Source organism: Hyla sarda, chromosome 13, assembly GCF_029499605.1.
Source record: "Hyla sarda isolate aHylSar1 chromosome 13, aHylSar1.hap1, whole genome shotgun sequence".
NCBI classification, from domain to species: Eukaryota; Metazoa; Chordata; class Amphibia; order Anura; family Hylidae; genus Hyla; species Hyla sarda.
In genome coordinates, this window is record NC_079201.1 from 20,398,760 (window position 1) to 20,423,349 (window position 24,590).

At 42.8% G+C, this 24,590-nt stretch overlaps 1 protein-coding gene across 4 annotated transcripts in view; it reads right to left on the bottom strand.

The window, feature by feature from the left end:
- The window catches only part of BAHCC1 (BAH domain and coiled-coil containing 1), a 148,498-nt gene that overhangs the window by 72,185 nt on the left and 51,723 nt on the right, over positions 1-24,590 (bottom strand). The window lies entirely within an intron of this gene.

A 24,590-nucleotide genomic window follows, 5' to 3' on the forward strand; every position in this document is an offset into this window, starting at 1 on the left:
TTCAGCAAATCTAAAACATCAGATATCTGCTGGCTGGTCAAATATTTGCCAAAAAAATAGCAAATATCGATGGCCAACTTTAGTTTTAGATGAGGCTTCTGCTATGGGGTTTGGTAGATTTAGGGGTTTCCTAGGGGGGTTAGGAAGATTGTACTGAGACCAATAGGTGCTAGGCCACTTTCCTGGCAACCACAACATGGCACTGATAGATTCGGGACTTTTAAAAGGGGTACTCCGCTGTTTGGAACAAAGTGTTCCGGAAGCTGGAGTCGGGAGCTCGTGACGCCATAGCGCTGCCCCCTCATGATGTCACGCCCTGCCCCCTCAATGCAAGTCTATGGCAAAGGGCGTGATGGCTGTCACGCCCCCTCCCATAGGCTTGCATTGAGGGGGCGGGCGTGATGTCATGAGGGGGCAGGGCTATGGCGTCATGAGCTCCGGAGTACCCCTTTAAAAAGGAAAACTTTCAGGTTTCTCCCTCCGCACTAACCAGCGGTACTGGCCGGTAGTGCGGGGGACGCTGATCAGTTTGATGCTTCGCGTCCCCGGAACCGCCACGCCATTCAGCCCTAATCTTCTGTTTTTGGTATATGCTAATGAGGTGCTAACTGGCACTGACGTCAGTGCCGCCAGCCGCAGCGCCGCCCAGCTCATCAATATTCCTCCCCTCCCTCCACCTCTCCCTCTTCTCCCCACTCTGTAATGAAGAGTTAGGGGAGGAATATTGATGAGCTGGCCGGCACTGTCGTCAGAGTGCCAGTTAGCCCAGCCGGTGCCAGTTAGCACCTCATATACCAAAAATAGAAAATTACGGCTGAACGGCGCGGCGGATCCGGGCACGGTAAGCATCAGACTGATCAGCGTCTCCTGCACTACCAGCCAGCACCACTGGGGGGGGGGAAAGAAAGCTGACAGTTTTCCTTTAATGTGGCAGCAAAGAGTTCCCATATACAATTTGTTCACACTGATTTGTTAAACGCCTCATGGCCCGACTTATGGAAGTATGTTTGCACAGCCCCTTTAAATGAGGAGTAACGGCACAGTTGCCTCATCAGATTAGTTCCATGTACAATCTAATAAGAAAAGAGTTAAATCAAGGACACCTCCATGAAGAGCAGAGATCAAAGCCCAGCAGACCAAATCCAGTCATGACACCGCCTGGCACTGCCAGATGTTTCCTAGGGCATAACAGGTGTGAGAACTGGCAGATGCGATTATCACTTCTAGGACGGACTGACAAACATGTTTTCCATTATACATTTCTAGTTATAAGCAGCAAGACATGAAGGAATGGAGTGCACCATCAAAATACACTTCATGGGCGGAGGAAGGGGCATCTATAGTGAAGAACACTGTGATAATGTGCCCACAAAATGAATGACAGCTCTAACGGCTGACCACAAGTCTGTGTCATGCACTTAGCAGTACAGTCCGATATACTAATCTGCTACAGATCGTTAATGTCATACAGATTCTAGTCACTAGGATGGGCTTCCAAATCTGGACCTACATGCCCAATAGCAACCACTAAACTCCATGAAAAAAACAATGAGAAAGACAGATGTAGTGGGCCATAACCAGGGATACAGAATCATTTTATTGTAAACAAGCACTATCCCAACATGTTTCCATTCAGAACCAGATTCTTCATCAGGTACATGCATCTAGTTGCTGGTTTCTGATGAAGAATCTGGTTCAGATTGGAAACACGTTGGGATAGTGCTTGTTTAATACAAAACAAGCACTATCCCAACAGGTTTCCATTCAGAACCAGATTCTTCATCAGGTACATGCATCTAGTTGCTGGTTCCTGATGAAGAATCTGGTTCAGATTGGAAACATGTTGGGCTAGTGTTTGTTTAATACAAAACAATCCCATAATTTGTTCACGGAATTCTTTTTGTTGGGAGAAGCCCCTTGCAGACATTTTTTGGAGCAACCCAGCCCATATCCACAAGAAGTATTTATAATGCAGGTGCCTTCTTATGTGGCAAGTGGGTCAGTAGGTCTGGATTACAGGCAACTGAGGTTACAGTCCAATAGGACTGAGAATTAGGATCAGTGTTATGAAGGTACTAAGCGCCCCAGCCACGTATACCCCTGAGGCGTGTAGTTTGGCAAAAAGTCAAGACCTCAGTCAGGACCAGCTGGTATCAATGTGTGGAGTAGACACAAACACAACTTCCTTGGCAAACAGATTTACAAAGGATACAAAATATGGAAAGTGACTGTAAAAGGCCGTGTCCTTCACTGAGCAGATAGCAAAATTCCTTTAACCTGGCATTCTTTAATCCAGATTCAGGTCACCCTGTCCTCCAAAATATCATAGTTACCTATTGTTACTCTGCAGGAGCACAAATGGTGGTCTCTTTCTGTAGGTCACCAAGAAGGGGTGTGTATAAGGAAAAGAGGACCCCATCACAAGAAGGAAAGTGTGGCCCCTTAAATATAACATCCCTTAAAGGGGTACTCCGGTGGAATTTTTTTTTTTTTTAATCAACTGGTGCCAGAAAGTTAAACAGATTTGTAAATTACTTATATTAAAAAATCTTAATCCTTCCAGTACTTATTAGCTGCTGAATACTACAGAGGAAATTTTTTTTCTATTTGTAACAGAGCTCTCTGCTGACATTTCTGTCCATTTTAGGAACTGTCCGGAGTAGGAGAAAATCCCCATAAAAAACATATGCTGCTCTGAACAGTTCCTAAAATGGACAGAGATGTCAGCAGAGAGCACTGTGGTCATGATGTCAGCAGAGAGCACTGTGTTCCAAAAAGAAAATAATTTCCTTTGTAGTATTCAGCAGCTAATAAGTACTGGAAGGATTAAGATTTTTTAATAGAAGTCATTTACAAAACTGTTTAACTTTCTGGCACCAGTTGATTAAAGAAAAAAAAAATGAAAAAAAGTTTTCTACCGGAGTACCCCTTTAATCCCAGGTCCAAAGGGCCCACCACACATATTGCACTCTCCTCGTTCAGCACCTGACAGGACTTTGTTTCCTATAGGAAAGGTATGGTATGGATAATTTGAGCTAGGGCCCAAGTATTGTACCTCAGCTCAACTGTAGTGAATGGAGCCAAACTGCATTACCACAAACACAACCTGTGGACAAGAGCGGCACCATTTTAGGAAGAATGGCGGCATGTTTTTCTAATTCAGGACAACCAATTCTTCTAATTTTTCTTCTAATTTTTCTTCTAATTTCCAATTTTTCTAATTCAGGAAAACTTTTTTTTTCCTTATATCAACTGGCTCCAGAAAGTTAAACAGATTTATAAATGACTTCTATTAAAAAATCTTAATCCTTCCATTAATTTAAAGCTGCTGAAGTTGAGTTGTTCTTTTCTGTCTGGCAACAGTGCTCTCTGCCGACATCTCTGCTTGTCTCGGGAACTGCACAGAGTAGAAGAGGTTTGCTATGGGGATTTGCTTCTACTCTGGACAGTTCCCGAGACAGGTGTCATCAGGGAGCACTTAGACAGAAAAGAACAACTCAACTTCAGCAGCTCATAAGTACTGAAAGGATTAAGATTTTTTTTAATAGAAGTCATTTACAAATCTGTTTAACTTTCTGGAGCCAGTGGAATAAAGGGGTACTCCATTTGGAACAAACTGTTCCGAACGCTGGAGCCGGGAGCTCGTGACGTCATAGCCCCCCCCCCCCCCCTGATGTCACGCCCTGGCCCCTCAATGCAAGTCTATGGGAGGGGGCGTGACAGCCGTCACGCCCCCTCCCATAGACTTGCATTGAGAGGGCGGGCGTGACATCACGAGGGGGCAGGGCTATGACGTGACGAGCTCCCGGAACAGTTTGTTCCAAACGCTCACACGTACGCCGATTTGACGCACAGGATTTTCTGCTGCAGATTTCAGTGTAAACTAAATGACTGAGCGCCGCTTCTAATCGGCAGTTACAAATCCTGCGCATCAAATCCGCGCAGGATCCTTTAGGTGTGAACGTACCCTAAATAGGATTTCATAGACAAGTGAAGGCATTGGGATATTGGTCTAATTTTGTTCCCTTTTTTTTGTGAATCGGACCCTCTGAAGGATATTATTACAATGTTTGGCATTTTTGAAATTCCTCAATCAAATCTTCAGAAAGTCTTTGGCTATGGAATTTCTCCACGATTTAGGATGAATTCCAGTCTGCGTCTCTCCGGATTCTGTGAATATATTGACACTGTCCCCGGCCCCCTCCTTCCCACTTGGGTTTCAGCACTGTCTACAACTGGTGTCATGGCCTGTTCTGTTTTCATATGATGCTTATCTGCCTGGGCACAGTGCCTGACCGCACTGCGCACTCACAAAACTGAACACTTCTAGTGTCTTACACACAAACAGTCCTTCTAGTGACAGGCTGCCACACGGACGGACACACACCCACCCCAGCGCCCTGGCGTCATGCATTCCAACAGCTGAGAAAATTACGACCGACTCAACCGTGACACAACGACTTCGATGAAGACGGCGCCCATTTTACTAAAGACAGAAATGTGGTGCAGTCTGGACATTAAAGGGGTTATCCAGAAAAAAAAAAATTTATTTATATATATCAACTGGCTCCAGAAAGTTAAACAGATTTGTCAATTGCTTCTATTAAAAAAAATCTTAATCCTTTCAGTACTTATGAGCTGCTGAAGTTGAGTTGTTCTTTTCTGTCTAAGTGCTCTCTGATGACACCTGTCTCGGGAACTGCAAAGAGTAAAAACAAATCCCCATAGCAAACCTCTTCTACTCTGACAAGCAGAGATGTCAACAGAGAGCACTGTTGTCAGACAGAAAAGAACAACTCAACTTCAGCATCTGATAATTATTGGAAGGATTAAGATATTTATATATTTTTTTTTTTATTTATAGAAGTAATTTTCAAATCTGTTTAATTTTCTGTTTAAAAAAAAAAAAAAAGTTTTTTCCTGGAATACCCCTTTAAAAAGGATGAAAAGGATTATAGAAAAAAAAAAAAAAAAACATGGCTGCTACCCCCCCCCCCCCCCCCCATTTAAAAAAGAATAAATAAACACCACACCTGTCCTCAGGGTGTGTGTGGTATTGCAGCTAAATCCCATTGAATGTGAAATTTGTTGGGGAGTTGGTGGGTTAATCCAATCCATGTGATTCCCCGCAATCTCCAGAACTGCTGCATGGAGTGGTAAGGTTGGCACACGCTCCATGTATTGTCTATAGAAGCACCTGAGATACAAGAACCGTACTGAAAGAAAGTACTGGGAGGAAGTTCTTTTCTTTTTGAATTTCCTTTCTGTCAGTGCTCTCTACTAACACCTCTGTCCATGTCAGGAACTGTCCAGAGCAGGATAGGTTTGATATGGGGATTTGCTCCTACTCTGGACAGTTCCTAAAATGGACAGAGGTGTCCGTAGAGAGCACTGTGGTCAGAAAGAAAAGAAATTCAAAAAGAAAAGAACTTCCTCTGTAGCATACAGCAGCTGATAAGTACTGAAAGGATTTGAATTTTTTAATAGAAAAGTAATTTACAAATCTGTTTAACTTTCTGGCACCAGTTGATCAGAATTTTTTTTTTCCACCGGAGTACCCCTTTAATTCTTCCTATCCTTACATTCAGTGGAGTGTGAGTGTTTGACCGATGATATTCACATCCCATGACTCTCTGGGGGATGTACAGACCCATATTTCCCACACATGTTTGAAAATAAAAATATATCCCCCCCCCCCATTTTATTGTATGGAGTAACCCAACCCCTTTCTGTCCCAAGCCAAGTTCTATAGAGGAACACAGGACACACGTATGGCACTGGAGGTCAACAGGACGCATATGGACCAAACTCGGATACATATGGAGACCAGGTGACAGGGGGCGCCCCCTAATGCTACACCAGAGACACTGCTGGCACAGGACAGGATGGGAAACAGACACTACGAACATTTGCTTTCGTTTAGAAAGTGAGAGGGAGAAGCCTCAGGATGGCCGGAGAAGCGCGGAAGGGACCAGCGATGGGGCCGTCTGCGGGTTCCTGAGAACGAAGCTGCGTCTTAGGATCCCACCCCCCCCCTCCGCCTCTTAAAGGACTAGTCCCAGAGGTGCAGTCGCTCAGGCCGGACCAGCGGTTCCAGGTTCCCAGGCTTCATCCGCAACGTTCACACACATGCACAACACATCTCGCTGCCCCTTCACACGACCTGTTCTCTCGCACAAGTGGCTTTGGCCAGAAACGTAATCAGAAGATCCTGTGGTTACAATCGAATTGTTTTCTATAAACCAGGCGTCCCGAGGACTGCCCACGGGCGCACATTGGGGGTGTAGGAGACTGGTATCCAAAAAAACAAGTCTACAGGACGTTTACATGTTCAGGGCCACACCTTCATACACCTAGATGCCTGCAGATTTCCTTTGGGCTTCATTTCCTCACACACGATTTCTGCTTGCTGTCAGTGAGTGGAAACAGTCTCCATGTCCAACAGACAGAGGTACAGGACTAGTTACAGGGTGTAACCCAGTGTTTTCCAAACAGTGTGCATCCAGCTGTTGCAAAACTACAACTCCCAGCATGCCCGGACAGCCGAAGGCTGTCCGGGCATGCTGGGAGTTTTAGTTTTGCAACAGCTGGAGGCACACCGTTTGGAAAACACTGGCGTAACCAATAGATAACCCTTTTTGTTGACAGCAAGCAGAGAATATATAAGCATTTAAAGCATGACTGTGTTCTATGGTTTAATTCACTGCAACCATTAAAGGGGTACTCCACCCCTGGACATCTTATCCCCTATCCAAAGAATACGGGATATGATGTCAGATCCTGGGGGTCCCGCCGCTGGGAACCCCCCAATCTCTCCTGCAGCACCCTGTCATCTGGTGCACGAAGCGAAGATGTCCGGGCATGCTGGGAGTTGTAGTTTTGACACAGCTGGAGGCACACTGTTTGGAAAACACTGCTGAACCAATAGATAACCCCCTTTTGTTGACAGCAAGCAGAGAATATATAAGCATTTAAAGCATGACTGTGTTCTATGGTTTAATTCACTGCAACCATTAAAGGAGTACTCCACCCCCGGACATCTTATCCCCTATCCAAAGAATACAGGATAAGATGTCTGATCCTGGGGGTCCCGCTGCTAGGAACCCCCCCAATCTCTCCTGCAGCACCCTGTCATCTGGTGCACGAAGCGAAGATGTCCGGGCATGCTGGGAGTTGTAGTTTTGACACAGCTGGAGGCACACCGTTTGGAAAACACTGGCGTAACCAATAGATAACCCTTTTTGTTGACAGCAAGCAGAGAATATGTAAACATTTAAAGTATGACTGTGTTCTATGGTTTAATTCACTGCAACCATTAAAGGGGTACTCCACCCCTGGACATCTTATCCCCTATCCAAAGAATACGGGATAAGATGTCTGATCCTGGGGGGTACCGCTGCTGGGAACCCCCCAATCTCTCCTGGTGCACGAAGCGAAGCTCTGTGAATGATGACTGGCGATGCAGGGGCCGGAGGATGGTGACGTCATGGCTCCGCCCCCTCAATGCAAGTCTATGGGAGGGGGGTGTATTCTTTGTATAGGGGATAAGATATCTAGGCATGGAGTACCCCTTTTTCTTATTTTTTTATTTTATTTCTAAATTACTTCTATTTAAAAAAATCTTAATCCTTCCAGTACTTATCAGCTGCTGTATACTACAGAGGAAGTTCTTTTCTTTTTGAATTTCCTTTCTGTCTGACCACAGTGCTCTCTGCTGACACCTCTGTCCATTTTAGGAACTGTCCCGAGCAGGGCAGGATAGGTTTGCTCCAGAGATTTGCTCCTACTCTGGACAGTTCCTAAAACGAGCAGAGGTGTCAGCAGAGAGCACTGTGGTTAGACAGAAAGGAAATTCAAAAAGAAAAGAACTTCCTCTGGAACATACAGCAGCTGATAAGTACTGGAAGGCTTAAGATTTTTAAATAGAAGTAATTTACAAATCTTTGTAACTTTCTGGCATTAGTTGATAAAAATAAACAATAACAAAAAAATATTTTCCATTGGAATATCCCTTTAAGAAACAGCGTCACTTTGCCTATGGATTGAGTCCGAGACTGAAGCTCAGGCCCGTACGAATTTCTACCGCTTTCGAATGTAATATTTTCAAGATCTCTGCTTACTGTCAGTGAAAAGAACATTCATTGGATTACAATTGGTAAGAAAAACCCATTCTAGTGATAAACAAGCTCAGGCTCATCATAAACAGAAAGTTCTGATACGCTGTAAGGTTATGTTCACACAGTGTAATGTCCACAGGGAAAATCTCCGTGCGGACATTCCACAGACCAGACTGCACTAGGACCGCTCGGAAATGTACCGTCTCATAGGCAGCAATGTATTTCCTTGCGGATTCCGCCAAAACTTCTCATTGAAATCATTGGGACTGCTGCTGCGGAACCTCCGTGCGGAAGATTTATGCAGCATTCCGCACAGACATTCTGCCGTGTGAACATAGCCCTAAGGGCACATTCACATGGGTGGAGGTTTTCTGCAGCAGGTTGTAGCCACAACAGATTTTCAGTCACAGAAAATCCACCACGGAAAACTCGCAAAGGATCCGCTACCTGAATGCATCCTAAAATGTCCTGCAGATTTATTCCATTCACTGCCAGCAAGCAGAGATCCTAATAAGCGTGCATTCACACTACAGAAATTCCGGAACAGCAGCCTCCCATTGTTTTCAATGCACCGTACACACTACTGAGCATTTGAGTAAGAAAACTCTGTCACCGAATTTCAGATTTCGAATTAACATGTTCGTTGCTATGGCGGAACAGTGACCGCACATGTCCGAGCAGAGACCACATAAAAAAACGTTGGATTTCGGAGCTTATTTTCACAGTAAATTCTGTGCAAAATAAGCGCCAATTCCAGGCAGGACAGTGGTGAACACAACCTGAGATTCTCATTGTTGCCCATAGCAACCAATGCCAGCTCAGCATTCATTTTACCACAGCAATATGGAAAGTGAAAGAACTCTTACTGGTTGCTATGGGCAACAAAGAAAATCTTAATATAAAAAGACGGCTTGATAACTCCCCCCGCCATCGTGTCGCAGGCACAATAAAGCCGAGTTTGCCATTTGGCCCCCCCCCCCAGAATTTACATAGGACTGTAGGTTAAACTACAGAATGATAAACACGCAAACAAAACAGCGCCAATCTCTAGGTGCTCAGCTCTGCTACATCTGCATACAAGTCCAGCATATGACGGCCCGTCCTGTAGGGTGAATGTTTAACCCCTTCAAGGCACTGTTTGGTCCCCATAAAGTTCCTTCAGTGCTACCTGCCTTGTACGCTTTTTTCAATTTTTATTTTTTATGGTAAACTTACATGGAAATGGCGGCGGTACAGAGCGGCCCATATTTGTACCCATAATAGGGAGAAAAATCTCCGAAACAGACAAATAGGACTAAAAATGGTCTGCGAGCGGGTGTGTCACATTCACTGGGGATGGCCGATCCCAAAGAGAAGGAATCCTACTATTATTAAGCGTGGATTCACTCGCAGCTGATCCATTAACCATATGTTGGCGGCCGCCCCGGAATGGACAAGTTAACCTACGAAGCGCCAAAAGCAACATAGTGTCGGTATTAAAAATAGCGTAAAGCATTGGTCTCCAAATTGTGAACCTCTGGCTGTTGCAAAACTACAACTCCCAGCATGCCCGGACAGCCAACGGCTGTCCGGGCATGCTGGGGGTTGTAGTTATACAACGAAGACTACTGGTGTGAAGCATATAGGGGGTAGCAGCTGCACCACAACTAATTAAAACGAATGTGGTCGCGTTGCGACCCAACAGTCACCAGAAAGGTTTTTTATAAAAATCGATCAAGGATCAATTTCTGGCCGCAGTCGCTGCAGTTTGCGGCTTCCAACATGACCACATTTACTTGTATTTGTCATGATGGAGGCAGGTGACACTGCGATGCAATCTGGGTTGTCCCAGGGCAGCCATATCCTAGGGGCCCTATGGGCGACAGGCAGATATTGCCCTAAGTAAGAGGGACAGTGATCGGCGCTCGTTTACAGTCAGCGTCAGACCACATAATAGGGCCTTTAAGCTACGTTCACACTGCGTTGTTGCTCCTTTTAGTCATATCTAGAGATGAGAGAATTTACAGTAAATTCGATTCGTCACGAACTTCTCGGCTCGGCAGTTGATGACTTTTCCTGCATAAATTAGTTCAGCTTTCAGGTACTCCCGTGGGCTGGAAAAGGTGGATACAGTCCTAGGAGACTCTTTCCTAGGACTGTATCCACCTTTTCCAGCCCACCGGAGCACCTGAAAGCTGAACTAATTTATGCAGGATAAGTCATCAACTGCCGAGCCGAGAAGTTCGTGACGAATCGAATTTACTGTAAATTCGCTCATCTCTAGTCATATCCTTCAACATCCCACCGAAAAAAGGATGGTAGCGTATAGGATGGTCCTGTTAACAGGAGAAGCAGACCCCATTGATTTCAATGGCGAACCTAGTCTCCGAGTTACTCCGATCATGCCACATGCGTTATTTTCAGCAGACTAAAAAGCGCAGCAGCCCGCCTTTTTGAGCCCACCCAAAATATCTCATACCTCCCCAACCGGGTCACTAGGTGTCTCCGTTCAGCCAATCAAATCAGTAGAGTCTACTGAACCCTTTAGGCCTTGTTCACACGGCATAATTTTCACACGAAATCTGGCAGAAAAATTCTATTTGGAAATCCCCTGAAGCAGAGTCCCATTGTTTTTAATGGAATTCTGCTGCATCGTGCACACAGCAGCATTTCCAATCCGGAAACATCTGGCGCAGAACTTCAAATTACGGCCTCCACAGAATGAATTGACCTGTCATTTCATTCTGCGGAACCCGGCTCGGAAATGCATTGCCGTCTATGGAGATGGCGCATTTCCAAGTGGTCCTAGCGCCGGCATGTTCCATTTGTGGAGTGTCCGCCCGCGTTTTCCGGCCATGTGAACATAGCCTTACTGTCGACCCAACCTGACCTATATCTAAGAGGATGAAACCCAGAATTTTCTACAATAGATAATGGAGGGGGGGGGGGGGAGAAAAGGAAATAGACGGCTGGCATTGAGTGCCCGATGGCGGCCAGCGCCACTTCAGACTGCAGGGATGCGTTTTTCCGACTCCCAGATTATAATGAATGAATGAGCTGTGATGTCACTGACATTCCTGACTGTCCTGTCAGCGGAGATTCCCTAACCTCACCATGAGTCACCTTCGGTGTTAACCCTGTCCCTGCTTTCCATCTCCGGCACCAAACCAGGATGGGCACTTAAAAGGGACACAAACACTGGATTAGATTTCTTACTCTATCCCCATACAAATATTAATATTGGTCCCTTTATCCTAGCTGCAGATGTGCCCCCTCCCCAGGACAAAAGGGCCTTGTGGGCATATACTCTGCTCCCTTTTTTTGCCATTCTCAGCAGCAAACGGGATAGCACCAGCTTCTATTGTTTCCTGTTATCAGCCATGTCAGGCTAGTGTTAGTCCAGAAAGATAGCTACTTAAAGGGGTACTCCGCTCCTAGGCAACTTATCCCCTATCCACAGGAGATAAGTGTCTGATCGCAGGGGGTCTCCTGCTCTGCTCCGCATCCCCATCCCCCCGGTAATCCGCATGCACGGTGCGATCTCCGCTCTGTACCGGATTACAGGCGACGCAGCCTGAAGCTGTGGGCGATACACCCCCTCCATTTACCTCTAGTCATGGAGGGAGTAGGATGACCACGGCCCCCCCCCCCCCCTCCGAAGCCTAGCGCACTAGCTATCAGACACCCTATCCTTTGGAGGAGTGCCTCTTTAAGGCAAACACAGCGCTACATCTGCTTACAGGCCATGTCCAGTACTGCAGCTCTATTTAAAGTTGAATGGGTTATGACAGTGATTTCCAAACAGTGTGCCACTAGCTGTTGCAAAACTACAACTCCCAGCATGCAATAATTAGATGCAGAGTTATACAACTCCCCTGATCACCCTGCAAACTGTGAACCTCCAGCTATTGCAAAACTACAACTCCCAGCATGCAATAATTAGATGCAGAGTTATACAACTCCCCTGATCACCCTGCAAACTGTGAACCTCCAGCTATTGCAAAACTACAACTCCCAGCATGCAATAATTAGATGCAGAGTTATACAACTCCCCTGATCACCCTGCAAACTGTGAACCTCCAGCTATTGCAAAACTACAACTTACAGCATGCCCGGACAGCCAACGGCTGTCCGGGCATGCTGGGAGTTGTAGTTTTGCAACAGCTGGTGGCACACTGTTTTGAAAACACTGCGTTAGAAGCTGCAATACCAAACACAACCTGTGAAAGTAGGGGCACTGATCTTTGGAAGTAAGCAGCCAGTTTTTTTTTTTTTATTTATTTATTTATTTTTTATCCTGTACGATCCCTTAAAATAGATTGCGGCATGTCTTAACTTTAGGCAGCGTGTGTCTTTAAGACGCAAGGGGAGGGGTGGGAGGAAAAAAAGGCAGGGGCATAGTTGATTGTATGTGTTCCACAACAAATATTACAATCACAGAATAAATAAAATGAAAAAAAAAAAAAGCCAATACATTAAAGTCTAATAAACGGCGAGCCGCAGTCATCACTACAGATAACGCTTTTTTTTCGCAATGCTATTTAATCATTTAAAGGGCTGTTTGAGCAGGGAATTGTAAGCTTAAATCAGTTGGTAACACTCTCTGCTTCACAAATTCATCTCCCCGGAGGGGCTGCCGGATCATTTCTGCCCTTCACGGTTAATGTGAACAAGGCTGTAGAGTCAGAGAGAAGGGAAAAAAAGAAAGCAACGGGTCAGGGAGGCACCAAGGAGCAAAGCATGAGCTGGCAGCGCCAGGCCGCAAGTTGGCTCGGTGAGAACGTGGCATAGAAACTCGATGCTTTTTAGCGTCCGTACTGTGTACTGAACAAGGGGTATTAGTCAGAGGATGGCTGGCAGCGCTCGGAATGATGGTTGGTGAAAGGAAGTTTCTGTAATACAGCAGCGCTCGTTCTCATTAACAGTGTCTATGATGGATAGATAGGCTCTGCCTTGTGTTTATACTGTGCCACCATGCTCTGTAGTGGTGTGTGACGACAACAAATCAAAATGCCAACCGGGCAAGTCTATACGTAGAGAGAGTCAAGAATTAAAGCGGTCTTCTATAAAAACTTAGCCTGTACCCCAGGTACCAGGCCAGGCTGGCATAAATGTGCATAATCTAGTTGGTTAAAGGATGCAGCGCTGCCAACTTGGCATCTGAGGCTCGCGTCCACCTCAGTTCTATAGCAGTGTTCTTTAACTTTTTGTAAGGCCATGTCCCGCCCGTAAAATTTCCATCAGACATTCCGCAAACAGCAAGCGCCAGCAGAACATGCCTGCACTAGGACCGCTCGGAGATGCTCCATTTCCATAGATGGCAATGCATTTCCGAGGGAACGCAGAAAGAATTAGACATGTTAAAGAGTACCTCTCATGATCTTGTTAAATATTATAAATCATTCTAGTTCAGTGCCCCCATCATGATAAACCACCCCCTGCCCTTATTTATTTATTTTTAATATTTTTTAGTTTTCTACCTTGATATTGCTCTGTATTTCCTGCTCAATCTCAGTCAGATTCACAGAATAGGAAAGGGGGTTCCCCAGCAGGCGTGGCATCATCTGAAGCCATACAGGAGAGAACTTCCTCCCTCACTCTGCTATGCACAGCCCAGAGCAGTTCAGTTTGAGATGAGCTATGATTGGCTAAGGCTGCATGGGATGTATAACCGAGACCGACATGGTTCGTGCCAAGCAGAGGCATTACATGCCTATAGATTGTTGCTATCCTGGCAACATACAATGTACACTATTTGATATATTGCTTCATGTATGTTTAAAAAAATAAAATATATATATAAATTATATTTCTTTTTTTAGATGACAGAAAAAAAAATGCTTATAAAAGTCACTTACTAGGACTAGGTCATGCAGATGCTTTACATGTCTTTTTTAAGGGGTCTTTTTTTTATGTTACAAATCTCTCTGTTCTGCTGCTCACTCATTTTCAAATCCACTGCTCAGGAAAGGGCGTGTCTGAGGCAAGCACTGAGCCCGCCCTCACTCCCCATGCATTCACTTCCTTCCTGAGTCTGCTGTGCTTGGTCTCCTCATCCAATCACTGCAGGCTGCTCCATAACCCTCTGTAGCTGAGACAGGACTGGAGTGATCACAAAGGAGTGCTAGTCCCGCCCTCACTTCCTGGACTTTATCCCAGCTTGTGCTTCAGCTGGGACAAAAATGATGCTGCAGCTGGACAGGATTATGTTCTGAATAGTATTGGGACCCCTAGTGGTCTTTTTTTATAAGCCATAATTTCTATAAAAATGGAAATGCATTTTTTTTTATGAAGTATATTAGATAGGTTAATATTTTGCCAAGATGCACTAAATACAAAAAGTTTTATTTTAAATCTGAGAGGAGTGCCCATTTAACAAACAAAAAAAATCAGTTTTTTAATGTATTTATTTAACTTTTTCTAAATTTAACACAGTTTAAACTGTCTAATTATCTTATTCTAGATCTGTCAACCGACAGAGATTACAGCAACTGAAGAGCATTCAACTTTCTCCCCAAAGCCTATGAAGAGTGGGACAATCTGGTTTTTCTTCATTTTTTTATAATTTTTTTTTTGCTGCAGACTTCATTCCTTTGTTCATGGAGCAAGAAACCAAAAAGAAAAATCAAAGCATTCTTCACAATAAATCACAATTATATCTTGTTTTTCTTTTCTTTTTGCGATAACACAATAAACATCTGATCACGCAAACCGCTTCCAGACACCTGCATATAATGGGGACTGACGTTCCTTAGAGGCAGAAATACATAGTGGTCGGATTGCTCCCCTATCTAGTCTATAGGGGGCAGTGAAATATTGTGCTCAGAGTATAGTTTAACTCATTGTTTCCCAACCAGTGCGCCTCCAGCTATTGCAAAAGTTCAACTCCGTGCATGCTGGAGGCACATTAGTTGGGAAACATTGGTTTACCTTCTCAGGCTTGCCTGCTCTTACACTATTTACTCACTAGATGGCGACAAAGTGTACAGAATATGGCTCCTCCCACTGTAGAGAAAATAAGAAATTTATGTCCTACTCCAAGGCATGATAGCAATAACATACGGGCAAGGAAAAACAATATTTAGAAAAATATATTTATCATCACATGTTTCCTTACTTAACATGTTAACATTTACTGGAGTGTTCCTGTTAATACCACTTGCATCTACACTCACCCTTTAAGTCGCCCTTGTAGACAACTGTAAAAGGTTCAAGGCTGGGCCACATCTATACAGGAGCCCATAGTAACTGGTTTTGTAGTAAATAAATAATGAATTCATTAAATATAAAATTAAAATAAAAAATAATTTTTATATATATATATATATATATATATATATATATATATATATATATATATATACACACACACACACACACACACACAATAAAAATATAAAATCAAAATTAATAGGTGTATAAATAAATTATTAATTTATTATCATCATTATTTTTATTATTATTTTTATTATTATTTTTTATTATTATTGCCATCATGAAATCTTATTTATTCATGAAGCCTAAGGCACCTCCAGCCAACTACTCATTTAGCTCTAATGGGGCAGAGTATTCTTACCCAGTATCATGTAACGTACATGCAGAATCATACATGTACAGGACAGGGGGGCTGATCTCACTGTGCATGTGTCATATTACAAGGGCTTTGATTACAAGCCGGTCATTGTGTTCTGTTTCATTCATTACTTTCTTTAATTAAAGTGGATGAGCAGAGTTGTCACTCGTGATGGGTCCGGGAGCATAAAGCAGAAACCATTTCCAGTCCCTAACAAAATGGAAGAACGCTTCTTGTAGGATCTTCAAGAGGAAGAACCATGTGAAGGTCTCATAAATGCTTCTTTTGTCCTGGCATCAACGTAACCTCTATAGGGATAATCGAAGCCATCTTGACCTCTAATGTCCCCTGATGTAAAGGAGAGCCTTCCCTCTTTACATAAAATTATTATACAAACTTAACTAAGCCATGGGGAACTGGTCATAATTTTTTCACAAATAAATCCATATTGAAAAAAAAAAAAAAAAGACGTGTGTGTCAACTCAAACACCAATAAACATGACCTAGAAAAGTTTCACTCAAAAACTCAAAGTCAAGTTGAACCATTCACCATAGGATAAAGAGGTTTCTTTTTGTGTCCATTTTTTGGTAAGACAACTGGACACTGAAGTAAGGCCCAAGACCAGAAACATTTCAGAATTATTTTTTTATTTTATTTTTGGAATTGTTCAAATTTTTCTTAACATGGTCAACATGAGATTTTGAAGGTGGTCATGACTGACGTGTCTCTTCTAAGACAATGGTAATAATTGTAAAACCAAAAAAGATAAGTTTCCCTAAATGTACTAAAAGCTAGAAACATTTCAACATCACGTAGTAAAGAACATATCTTGGAAAGAGCAAGACTCCCCCTGACCTCTTCCCTCTGCACTGCCTTCCCTACTCTGTCCCTCTAAATCTCCTTCCTATCAGCACCGAGTCTCCTCCAATCCGTTCTACCTCAGTCGTAAATCAATTTGTCCAATAAAACAGCCTGACATGCTGAAATATCGGCTAAACAGCCACTCAATCTGTTTATGCAAATGGAATAAATCTATCTGTCCTCTCTAAATATTGATTATATTCCTTAATTTATGGCAAAATAAATACAAGGATTGCATGCAAAGTTGGGGGAAGAGAGAAACGGGGAGGAAGAAGATACATGTGATGGAGGAAATCTAGACATGTGATGACAGATCTATTACAACAATACTATATGACAAGTGCCATAAACTGTGGTCAGTAGAAACGTGTAACATTGATAGCAATGTTGTGTGTGATTGTGTTAATACCTCGGGCCTACATACCCAATGACGTGGTCTACAGGCTTTTGATTGCCTCAGCCAACAGATGTGGTCATGGTCTATTAGCTTTGTCTTTTGCAGGCCATAGGTAATTTCCCACAATGTCATAGCTGGGACACTACAAATCTACAGCTCATTGGTTTCTCGAGCTCTTCTGTGTTTTATTTTTTGGTAAGGGAATGGTCTAAAGTGGAGCCCACAAACTAGGATCTTCCATGCTTGGAAGTAGGAACCAATGTGATATTGAAAAGTACTACTTTAAAAAATAGATTGCGTCCAAAATGAGACACATTGTGGCAACATCTCAAGTAGACAGGCATTGAAAGCCATTTAACTTAGGAATCGGCAAGAGCTGTAGACATCTACTCACAATATTCAGTCTCACACTATTCAGACCATGATAGGAGCCACTCTTGTGCCCATTCTATAAACCATTGATAGTCGTGTATAGGTGACCAATTGCTGGCATTTGCAATAGAACATTGTTGGTCTTGGGTATTTGTGTCGTGTGTCCAATAGCTCCTTTACATGGACAACAACCAGACAAAAAAACAAATGTATAAATCAAGGAAGTGGTCATCTACTCAACAACTAAAGACCCCAATCACAAATATTTTGACCACACTAGGCAAAGAATATATAGCAAAAATACAACAAGCTTTGTGACACAGCCAACAGCCTACATTGGTCTATGTGGTCTATCTTTAATACCAGGGGCAACTTATCACATCACAATTGAGCTCTGTTACACCATGACCATGTGACGCTAGGTTGACAATCACGTACAGTCTATAAACTTCTGTGCCTTGGCCTATGCAGTGTAAACCACAAGAGTGGGGTGCACCTAGCCTTAGGTTGCCTTAGTACCATATAAGTTTTTCCTGTTGACTAGGATGGTGCCACCATAGACAGGAGTAGTATATGAAGGATTCACCCAAACTGCAGGTTATAGCAAAAGGCCTCTCTTATGGCTGGGTATTACGATATTGACTGCAGATTTAGTCCTATTTTACAGAAGGTCATTGGCACTGGTGGTCAATTCATAAAAGGGTGGGGGGAGTTAACAAAAAAAAAACACATTTTCAGACACAAACAGTGGTACAGATTTGCTATTCAAAAAGCACCAAAACTGGCCTATATGACAGGTTCCACATGTATTATGTGTTTTACAAACTTTTTAGACATCTTTATGTCTTGACAAGCTGTATGGCTTGATCCAGTGGGGTGTTTTTCCTGAAAAAGCGTGGGTGTTTGTTTTTTTCAGCTGTAAAATGTGGCTCAAAATACTATACACTATACTTAGACTAGACAGTCTAAAGAGGCACCAAATTGACCAAACAGCACGAGCCACTGGGATATATCTGGCACATATTTAGACTGTCGAGTCTAAGTATTAGTGATCAGGCCCAATTTTTGTTACCCAAGGTTTGTATTTTTATTTTTTTTTTATAAGAGGATATGAAGCCTGGTGAGTTTTTTTTAATGTCCATTCCACACAACTACTCAAAATTTACAATATAATAAAAATAAATAAATAAAAAAAGGAATTCACATTAAGATTTAATTTTGGGATGCCCAATAGTATTCATTTGGCCCTGTGCCCTGATATCTACCCTTAAAATAAACTTCTATAATTCTCCATGTCGGCCTCTGTTCTCCAAACATCCTATCTTGCGGCGAGGCATTCGGTAATTATTTCAGACCCCCTGCTAGGGGGAAGACTGCGCAGACTGCAGGTAGATCCACACAGATCATGTCAGGTAAATTATTGAGAACGTCCATAATAAGAAATCACCACAGGCTTAAAAAGGGTGTGTGATATTCCTGGCTACACAGCGTGGAATGGTGCCAAAATTCGAGCCACTTATATCTCACAGCAACACTTTCAGATTGAATTAATTAACTGCTCATTCACAGAATTATTTCTTTTAGGTAACCCTTTCCTTCCCTGGAGTCCGTTTCAAAATACCAGATAAAAATCTTGAAAATTTTAAATTAAAAAATTCCTGTACAAAAATTTTTTTCAAACACATTTAGCAAAAATGCTTAAATCTCCTGCCCCCAGTATCCCAATAAAACAAAAAATCACTCCAGTTGTGTCCCCACGTCTATGTCCTAAACAATGGGAGCTAGACATGGGTTGGCGGCTTTCTCTTGGAGACACATAGGACATTGTTGTCACCACTCTCCCAACTGGTAATGCTCAGTGTTGGTGATTTTCATGGCACAGTTTAATCCATGCGCTAATTGTAATCCCATTATAGCACAGAGAAATTCATTAGAATTCACAGCTCATCAAGCCGGCAGCAATAACAGTTACTGTGTTATTCTAAAACTGACTACCATGTGAAAAGCAAGCGGTAAACAACAAAAAAAAAAGTAGGTTAAACCTGGCGTACAGCAGGAATAGAAATTCGTAAAAAATAAATAAAAAATAAAAAAATGTTTTTAAATTCTAAAATGTATTTAAATCTAAAATTATCAAAACAAAAACATGGCGCTATATATGTATAAGCATAGACCTATAATCATGGAGATGTCCATGGAGGAGGGCAGCGCAGGCCGAAATGCTACCGTGGAGTATATTTGAGGTTGGGCAGAGAAGTTCTTAGAAAGAAGAGTAAAGACCTTTATTTAAAAACGTATTTTTAGACATGGGCAGCTTTACAAGTATAACAATATAACAAGGTCTATGGTACAGAAAAAAGAAAATTATATACCGGTAATTTGTTTATTTTATTGATTTATTTTTTTTATTTTCATTATAAAAAAATAAATACATTTTTAGCTAAATTTTAAAATTGAGTTAAGATGTGACCTAAGAATTTAATTTAAGTAAAAAAAAATTCTATTCATTTTCTATATATCTCTATCTACCGTATATATATATATATATATATATATATATATATATATATATATATACATATATATATATATACATATATATATATATATATATATATACATATATATTTATTATTATTATTTTTATTTTTTTTTATAAATATATCTCAATTGTATCATTACTTTGGCAGTCTGAACGCTCTTCTATCAGTACGTATATTAGTTGTATTAATAATTTGTTACCAGTGGTCCGTATATGGTCTTAATGTCCCTGTTGACTAACACTCATATTACTTTATTATTAATATTTGTCCATAGCTCACGGTTCTGGACAAATCCATAACTTAATATCTGTAGGATTTCCTTCTATACAACCCTCAATAATTACACAGTTATGAGGAAATAGTTAAAGGGTGACTCAGGAAACAGAAATCTAATCTTTACATGTACCTTATGATACATTTATGTCCTTAAGCGCCAATTCTAAGGAATACGGATGGGTGAATAGTAAAGGTCAAGTCTTGTCGATAGACACTGGAAACGCGTTTCAACCATTTTTTTACATTTTTCAATATCCACATAAGCAATAATTCTAGCCCCAGCTATGAAGAACCCTACTTAAATCCCATCGCTTCTTATAGGGCTAAATTCAAAATACAGTCTTCCTAACATTGTCTTATGCCCTCCCATTTCGGGTTGGCATCAAATGACAAGGTGGGAATCTATAAAGGGGTAGGGATGTGTTTAAGTTGTCTGCTTTCCTTTTACAGACAGCACAGAGGAGGTAAAACAGAGAGAGATTAAAGGGGTCCTCCGGTGGAAAACTTTTAAAATTAACCGGTACCAGAAAGTTAAACAGATTTGTAAATTACTTCTATTAAAAAATCTTAATTCCAGTACCTATTAGCTGCTGTATGCTCCAGAGAAAGTTATTTTCTTTTTGAATTTCCTTTCTGTCTGACCACAGTGCTCTCTGCTGACACCTTTGTCCATGTAAGGAACTGTCCAGAGCAGGATAGGTTTGCTATGGGGATTTGCTCCTACTCTGGACAGTTCCTGACATGGACAGAGGTGTCAGCAGAGAGCACTGTGGTCAGACAGAAAATAAATTAAAAAAGAAAAGAACTTCCTGTGGAACATATAGCAACTGATAAGTACTGGAAGGTTTAAGATTTTTAATCAGAAGTAATTGACAAATCTGTTTAACTTTTATGACTGTATCAGGTATTTATGATGGATAACTAGAAGAAATTGAATTGGGAAAAATATTAACAATAATAAAATATCATAATAAATAATAATAAGTAATTCGAAATAAAAGTCATAGGGTGCCAAAAGCATTTTAGAACGATAACCAAGACAAAAGGTGCTTAGGCAACTTTGGGCAAAAAATAAATAAATAAAAAACAAGCCGATTCACTATTAATACAAAAGTCATTTGTGAGTTTTAAACATTTCTAGAAATTGTTGATACAAGTGAAATTTTGTTTACACGACATGCGGTGAAACCAGTCATCAGGATAAATATACCATATGTAAAAATCAGAAACCACATCCGAGCCCAGGCAAGACTATACAAGTAACACGCTGCCGGGCAAACAGGGACAAGGACTGCTGTCAGATTGGTCGGTCCGCCAACATCAAAAGATGGCTCTTACTTTTATCAAGGTCCCCGGCACAGACCATCAACAGGACATGGACTGTGCATGGCAGAGCTGGGTGCAGACCATGTTGAAGGACTTAAAAGTGTACTCTGCCCCTTGACATCTTATCTCCTATACAAAGGATAGGGGATAAGATGTCTGATCACGGGGGTCCCGCTGCTAGGGACCCCTGCGATCTCGACTTCCAGCACCCCAGACATCCGGTGCACGGAGCAAAGTTCACTCCGTGCTAGATGACTGGCGATGCAGAGGCTCGTGACGCCATAGTCACACCCACTAGTGACGACACAGCCTCGCCACCTCAATGCAAGTCTACAGGAGGGGGCGTGACTGATGTCACGCCCGCTCCCATAGACATGCATTCAGGGGGCGTGGCCATGACATCACGAGCCTCCGGCGCTGCACCTGATGCTGTAAACGAACATAAGGTGCTGGGAGATTGTGGGGGACCCCAGCAGCGGGAGCCCCGTGATCAGACATCTTATCCCCTATCCTTTGTATAGGGGATACGGTGTATAGGGGCGGAGTACCCCTTTTAACATGACACTAAGGTGTAATCTATCCAAAATATAGAAATGTATTTAGTATTCGAGTTTAATCATATAAATGTACCATTTGGAGGGGAGCGTAATGAAATATACAGAGTTATGAGATGGATATATAGTTCTCACCTCTCCGGCACACAATCCCACTTTATTGATCGTCATCCATCCCGCTCTGGCAATCTGTTTAGCTCTCCATTTGTCCATCACTTTCTATTTCTCTACTGATCCTTCTATCTTCCTCTCTATCCTTCATTCTCTATCTTTTACCATTTGTCTTGATCCAGCACTTTCCAAGGCTCTCATACACTATTTGCCTATCAATCCAGCAAACTCACCAAGCTTCTCTACCAAACGTTCTCGCTTCCATTTTTCTCCAGTCTTACATTTCTCTCTCTATATACTTCAATATGTCTCCTTTCTCTCCCCCTTTTTCCCCTATTCTTCCATCTCGCTCACCTTTCGCTCCCCTTCTCTCTATCCAGCACTATTCACCCAGCTCTCTGTTCATCTCTCTATTCTTCCATAGTTTTATTAAAAGGAGTATTCCGGGTTTAGGCATCTTATCCACTATCCAAACGATAGGGGATAAAATGTATGGTCACAGGGGTCCCGCCGCTGGGGACCCCCGCGATCTCTGTGCAGCCCCGGCATTCTGTGCTGGATGCTGCCTCAGAGATGGGGACATGACGTCACGGCCACGCCCCCTCCATTCATGTCTATGGGAGGCGGCATAATGGCCGCCACGCCCCCACCATAGACATGAATGGAGGGGGTGTGGTGTGATGTAACTAGGGGGCGTGTCCGTGACGCCACTTCCCCGTCTCAGAGGCAGCGCCTGACACAGAATGTCGGGGGCTGCACCGAGATCGCGGGTGCCGTATCGTTTGGATAGGGGATGAGATGAATGAAGCCGGAATACCCCTTTAATCCATCTCTCTCACATCCCAGCATTCCCCATCTCTGTCTCTATATCACATTACCTCTCTATCTAGCTTTCACTATTGATCTCTTGATCCTGCACTTCCTAATTATTTCAGTCTCTATATCCTGCTCTTTACACTCATTTTTTGGTCCATCCCTTTCTCTTTCTATTGACTGTTCTCTTCTATCTTTCTAGCATACCATTCATAAAAAGTGGTTTTTAAGCATCTTTTAAATATTTCATAGGATAAGGGAATAGGGTGAAAAATAGAAAATAAATAAGTATTTATATATACACACTAACTCCCTCAGCTCGCTGTCACTGCGGTGTTCCCTGCCAGACGTACAGTAGTGATGTCCCTTCACAATGAACACGTGGCCTTCACAATCACCTGCTATACTGTAGTGATGTCCCCGTGGCCTTCACAATCACCTGCTATACTGTAGTGATGTCCCTGCACACTGAACATGTGGCCTTCACAATCACCTGCTATACTGTTGTGATGTCCCTGCACAATGAACACGTGGCCTTCACAATCACCTGCTATACTGTAGTGATGTCCCTGCACACTGAGCACGTGGCCTTCACAATCACCTGCAATACTGTAGTGATGTCCCTGAACACGTGGCCTTCACAATCACCTGCAATACTGTAGTGATGTCCCTGAACACGTGGCCTTCACAATCACCTGCTATACTGTAGTGATGTCCCTGCCCACTGAACACATGGCCTTCACAATCACCTGCTATACAGTAGTGATGTCCCCGCACAATGAACACGTGGCCTTCACAATCACCTGCTATACTGTAGTGATGTCCCTGAACACGTGGCCTTCACAATCACCTGCTATACTGTAGTGATGTCCCTGCCCACTGAACACATGGCCTTCACAATCACCTGCTATACTGTAGTGATGTCCCTGAACACGTGGCCTTCACAATCACCTGCTATACTGTAGTGATGTCCCTGAACACGTGGCCTTCACAATCACCTGCTATACTGTAGTGATGTCCCTGAACACGTGGCCTTCACAATCACCTGCTATACTGTAGTGATGTCCCTGAACACGTGGCCTTCACAATCACCTGCTATACAGTAGTGATGTCCCCGCACAATGAACACGTGGCCTTCACAATCACCTGCTATACAGTAGTGATGTCCCCGAACACGTGGCCTTCACAATCACCTGCTATACTGTAGTGATGTCCCTGAACACGTGGCCTTCACAATCACCTGCTATACTGTAGTGATGTCCCTGAACACGTGGCCTTCACAATCACCTGCTATACTGTAGTGATGTCCCTGCACACTGAACACATGGCCTTCACAATCACCTGCTATACTGTAGTGATGTCCCTGAACACGTGGCCTTCACAATCACCTGCTATACTGTAGTGATGTCCCTGAACATGTGGCCTTCACAATCACCTGCTATACTGTAGTCATGTCCCTGAACACGTGGCCTTCACAATCACCTGCTATACATGCAGGAAGAGAACGCCGAGGCCAGGGATTGGTTGCAGCACCACATGCTCAACATATGGGGACGACATTGGGTTCTCCTAGTGAGGGACATCAGAATGGCAGCAAGATCAACACTTCTTCAGCCAACAGTTATCCTTCCTTATTGCATATATACAAGTATATGTTATAAATGGGG